Source organism: Gordionus sp. m RMFG-2023, chromosome 3 (assembly GCF_954871325.1).
Source record: "Gordionus sp. m RMFG-2023 chromosome 3, tfGorSpeb1-WG-v2, whole genome shotgun sequence".
Lineage (NCBI taxonomy): Eukaryota > Metazoa > Nematomorpha > Gordioida > Chordodea > Parachordodidae > Gordionus > Gordionus sp. m RMFG-2023.
This window is the reverse complement of record NC_088777.1, coordinates 37,610,003-37,616,002: the sequence shown is the minus strand read 5'-3', so window position 1 is coordinate 37,616,002 and position 6,000 is coordinate 37,610,003. Positions and strand designations below refer to the sequence as shown.

At 24.3% G+C, this 6,000-nt stretch overlaps 1 protein-coding gene across 1 annotated transcript in view; it reads left to right on the top strand.

The window, feature by feature from the left end:
* Positions 1 to 5,212: 5,212 nt before the first annotated feature.
* The window catches only part of LOC135927332 (aquaporin-8-like), a 69,852-nt gene continuing 69,064 nt past the window's right edge, over positions 5,213 to 6,000 (top strand). The window contains exon 1 of the mRNA XM_065463299.1: positions 5,213 to 5,369. The gene's annotated coding sequence lies outside the window, so the exon portion shown is untranslated. The remainder of the gene's footprint in view (positions 5,370 to 6,000) is intronic.

Sequence of the window (6,000 nt, the reverse complement as noted above, 5' to 3'; positions counted from 1 at the left end):
TAAATTTTAAATTTTCTTTCTATTTTGAAAATTTGAAAAAATTATTATAATTATTTAATATAAAAGATATTTATGAACGATTTCAGCCATACAACCAATATTTAAGGTGCGAAAGCCTCTAGACCAGTGTTTTTCCCAGTCTAGGATTTTGCACAAATATAAGGAAGTATAATGACTAATGGTATTTATTACCATATCTTTTCCACACTCAATAGCACTCTCTGGATTATTCTCTCATCATAATCTTTACTTATGTGACCATATTTTTCACAGGTAAAACATGGTCCTTTTTCTACATCAAATCGGCTGACTCCTTCTATTTTCTTTTCAATATACATTTCTCTATTTATTATTTCCATAATTAGATTCTATTCACATTTCTCATTTGCCCCTTCATCTCTTTTATCTTTATTTATATTTTCTCCATTTGTAATCTAAACATTTCTTCCATTCTTTATAACTCAATCTTTTCTATTTCTTCCTTCCTTCCTTCTAGCATTAATTCTTTCTATCTCGCTGTCAAAATAAGTAATAATTCATCATATTCTCTGTAACATCCTTTATTTCTATCAGAGATCTGCAGAGATACCATTTGCATGGCCCGACCAGGATTTTTTATTTTCAGGTTGGGCCAGGTCTAGGTTTCTCAAAAATATATCACATTTATTTTAATTTTTATAGCTTTTAATTTTTACTAATAATGACGATTTAATATTCGGCTTTGAATATAAAGCCCCCCCCCCCGGGCCGGGTATTTAAAAAAAAATTAAAATAAGCCCGTACCAGGGCCTACAGGTCTCTGATATATATATATATAATTCCATTACGACCACAATCCACCTAGTGAATCGATATGTTCGCGAAATATGAATGAAGTTGCCTCTCCTAAGAGGAACAAATATTCATAGTAAACAATATACATTTAGTTCCCGGTTGTTAACTCAATTTGGGCAACTTCAATCACGAGACCATTCACGTGTTGTTAAATGGCTTGATTTTAAGCTAACACAATATTTTAGCCAAAAAATATATGTTTGGATTAATGTTGTTAAACGGCCGATTTGAGCCGATTTTTAAAAACCGATAACTCAAATTAGCCCAAAAATTTTGCATGTCCAAACCCTTCTGCCATCTATGAGCAAAATCTCCAGAATTGCGTAATCTTTTTCCGGATAAAATATTGAGATAGCCGTTTTTAAAAGTCGGCTCAAATCGAGCGATTAACTTTGGACATCAATTAGGGAAATCTCGAGGTTACGTAATTTTATTTTGGCTAAAATCTTAATTTAAAATTAGTAAATTCGAGCCGTTTGACAACACTACTTAAAGTAATGGGAAAGAAAATATCTGTCATTTCCTGTGACCCCAAATAATTTTTTTTAATCTACGCTGAAACATTGGTTTAGAAAATAGCTTTTCAATTTTTTATCAAAACGGGCGGTTTTAATCTAACTTTAGAAATTTTTTTTTAAAATTTATTTATTTTTTTACATTCATACATTATTACATTTATTAAATTGTATAAAACTTCAGATTAATATTTTAATAAAATTTTAATCAAGAAAATATTTCTTATGAAAATAAATTATGCACACAATTATTTTATTTTTTGAAAAATCCTTGAGATTGTCTTAGTGGATCTCAATATTTTTTTTATGCGATTTTGAGAATAAATATAAACTGACCACCAAAAAAAATTTGCTAGTTTTATGCGAAAAAATTGATTTACAAAATAATAAAAAATCCTTCAAAATAAAGAATTTTAATGATAAAACATTAATTGCATATGTAATTTTTTTACAATTTCATTATAAAACTTATATAATTTAAAAAAATATCAATCAGGTTTGGTATGAGAAAAATCAGTGTGTGATCGACTTTAGCCGGCTTGTCATTTATTTTACATAGAAATATCTTTCCAATTGATAAAAGACAAAATATTATTAAAATCGTTTTTTAACACGTAGTTATATTATTATATCAAATGATAAGTTACAGGTCAAAATTGTAAAAGATATATTGGATGGGCGGGATTGAAATTACAATTATTTTTAAATAGATTTTATAAATATTTCCAAATTAGTGGGTCTACACAATTATCATATTTAGAGGTGACAAGACAAGCTGTCTACGTTACTTATATATTTTGCGTCACTCTACATAAAGCGTCGTTAAGTTTAGAGTCTTTTTTTTAAAGAACGCAGACATAATTTTTTTATATTTTATTTCATTATTCTATGCATTTCAAAAATTAAAATAAATTGCACAGAATTTTTTTATTATTTATCCATATATATCTTATTTTTATCAATATCATTCCTTAAAAAGCAACCAAATAGGGGAGACCATGGTTATTTTAGCCATAGAAATTGAAGTGCTATAAAAAATAGATGAAGGAAATTTTCAAAAATCTTTAAACGTAGTTTTATTCTTTACAGAAATCTCTAGTGAAATTAATATGCTAAAAAAGATATTTTAGTTTTTTTATTAATATAAAAATGTAATATTTTATGAAAAACATCCGGGCACTTATTGCAATTTGCGTTGCGGGTCATAGAGCTTCTTTAAATAAAAAATCCTAAATAAATATATGAAAATAAATTGTTAAATATGTTAAATTTGATTCATCTATTTTATAATTCAAAAAATAAGTCAATGATCTTCATATTGTCATTCCATGACCCTAGACAAACTCGTGACTTCTAATGTTCTTATAAAAATAATTGGATTTTTTTATATTCAAAATAATCCCTGCTTAAATGGCTAACACCCTTCAAAACCTCCAAGTCTTCACATAAGATATTAAAGCATAAATAGTGTCAATATTTTTATAAATGCTAAAATAGAGATTAGATTACTTTATCGTTTAGAATTGATATTCAGTCTATGTAACTTTGATAAAAAAAAATTTATTAGTATAAATTTAAAAATTAAAAACTTATTTTTGACGTGTTAAAATTTAAATTTTCATTTAAAACTTTTTATGAGCATATTTATGCTAAACATTTTTTAAACCATTGAAGCATCTTATTAAAATACATTTATAGTATTAATTTCACATAAGTTAATTAGGTTTTATAGTTATTTGAGAAGAAATTAACGAGATAACAATATCCCTGGTCACCTTGTTTTTTTTATTCATTTGGCAGGTACATTAATAAAATAAAAATGACTAAAATAAAATATAAAGTAACGTAAAACGTAACATATTACTTCAATTCGTTACATTTCCCAATTGCAAATTAATTTCTGTATTCGCGTTACAATACAGCACTAGAAAATAATCAACTAACCAACCTCAATTTTTAAGTTAAAACATAATTTATATTAAAATATTTTCATTCAACAATCTTCTAACCCTAAAAACCCTATTGAATTTATTTTATATACATTATAAAATTCATAGGCGGACATAGACAAAGATTTTAGGGGTCTTTACTATTCACGTGGAAATATTCTTTTAAAATCTCATATTGGGGGGAAAATTTTTTTATAAAGATCATCTAGACTCCTGAAACTTTGAGTAAATACATGTTTTTTAAAGTTTACAACATGATTCTTGAAGCTTGTAAACTTAACATGGAATTTTTATTATTCTTTTAATTTAAAGCAAATATATTTTATATATTGTGATAAAATTTATATAATAAAAAAAAATAACCATTTCCTTTAGATAATAATAAAATAAAATTTATGAAGTTCTGACAAAGTTTTTACTCAACTTTTACTCAGACACTAGAGCTTAAAATATTCGACTTTCATTCAAATATTATTATATATAGCCGGCTTATAATTATAGTAATTTCTGATATATGAGGTTAAGGTTATCTTTTTGATAAAATATGAGAAAAAATTGCCCTATTCCTTAAATATATAATGACAAAAAAATAAACTATTATTAAGGCTTACAATAAATATTATAATTAAAATCCAGTGGTGTCGTTTGGAATTTTAAACCCAATGTTTTTTATTGCTTTATAGAAACGTTTTGTTGCTTTAAAATTGAAAGAAAAGTAAGGATAAATCGCGTATTGACGATGGGTTACACATATAGAATTTATTTGTTCTTAAACTAATACCCAAACCCAATTAAGTTTATTTTATCAGGGATGTGAACCAAAAAAAATGAATCAGGATTCAGGGTTAAAATTTTTTAAAAAGGATTCCTGTTCAGTTCAGGGTTTTGAGAGCATAAAGAAATATTGGCTCAATATTAATAAAATAAGATAATTTTTTAAAATTAATTTATTTTTTATTCTACTTGCATATAAACAATTTATTAGGAAAAAAAATCGTTTATCATACAATCATTTTTATTTTTATATTATTTAATCCAAATAAATTACTCTACAAAATTACCAAAACTGACGAACTTTAAATTTGCGAATTGATTAAATAAATTTAAAAATTGAATATCTAAAGATATTGGATTTTATTTTCCTTGATTTTATGTTTTTGCCAATAATTCACTTTCTAATATATACAAGACAAAAAATCGCATTCCTATTATATATTAGCATATTAATATCATTTATAATGAAATTTTATCTACAAAATGGACTTAAAAAAGTGAAAATTTTGAAAAATGTTAAAAATTAATATATTTTTTTCACGCTAATTATAGAAGAAAGTATGGACAATAAACCATACTTTTTTTTGATTAGATTTTTTTAAAGCCAAAATTTATACTTCCATGTCATGAAAATAATAAAGGTAAAAATTGGATATCCGTCTTATAAATTTAAGAAATCAATATTATTTGTTAATAAATATAATTTTGAAAAGTGTTAATTTTCAGAAAATTACCTAATAATTAGGATAAAATATAATTCTGAAATGGGTTAATTTTAATAAAAAAGTAATAAGTATATTGATGTAGCGTGTAATGGTAATACCTTAAATTTTAAAGTAACTTTTACAGCAAGCATTCTTTGGACTGGCTTCATTTGTTTATTAAAATAATTTTTATACATAATTGCTGATATGATAATGATATGAGATATGATTTATGATATGATATAGATTTTATAAAATTTTTATTGATATTTTAGGTTTTAATTTTGAAGAAAAGACAAATTATGTCCAAGAAATAAAAACATATGTGATTAAAATATCAAATTTAATTAAAAACAATTTAAAAAAAAAATTAAATAAATTGATAACATATACACAAGATTATATAATTATAAAAAATTTAAGTTTTTACTACAATATAAAATTTTTTTTAGTTTTTCTACAATATAAAAAAAATATTCATATTTGAAATTTAGTTTTAAATAAAATTTCTAATCTTTAAGTGAAATTCGAGGAATTTTTTTCACTCCCGAGGATTCTAGCATATATTATATTCTATTTCAATATAACGTTAGGTAAAAATAAATGATTATTATAAATTTTATGCATATTAAGGGGAGTAAAGAAAGGATTAGTGAAGATGAGAATGTAAGGCCAATCCTTAGGCTATCTAAATAATAAAAATACCAATGTCTTTTCCCATAAGTTCCATTTTTTTCTAAGTTGAGTTGAGTGATAAATTTAATACGTCGGTAAAATATTCCATTACGATCCAAACATATAGAATTATAAATATGTCAAAATATAACATTAGAAAGAAAAATAATAATTGGATTAAAGTGTTGGTAATTTTAATTTATATCAAAAAATATTATTTGTTTAAATAGGGGAGATTGTGGCTAGTCGAACTGATTTTTGCAAAATCGGCTAAAACTCCTGTTTTTTATAGATATTATAAAGAACAATATATGAATCGATACCTATAACTATACTCTATAAAGGTGCCTATAAATATTTTTTAAAATGTAATCATGTTTCTGAAATTTTTTTTGTAAAAGTTGAAATTTTACCCAACAAGCCCCAATAGTGGTGTTAGGCAAACCACTGGAAGGGGATTCCTAAATCAGTTTTTTAGGCTATAATGAATTGAAATGCATTTTTATTTATTTTAATAATGATACGTATAGAATAATTTTTTTGTTTCTT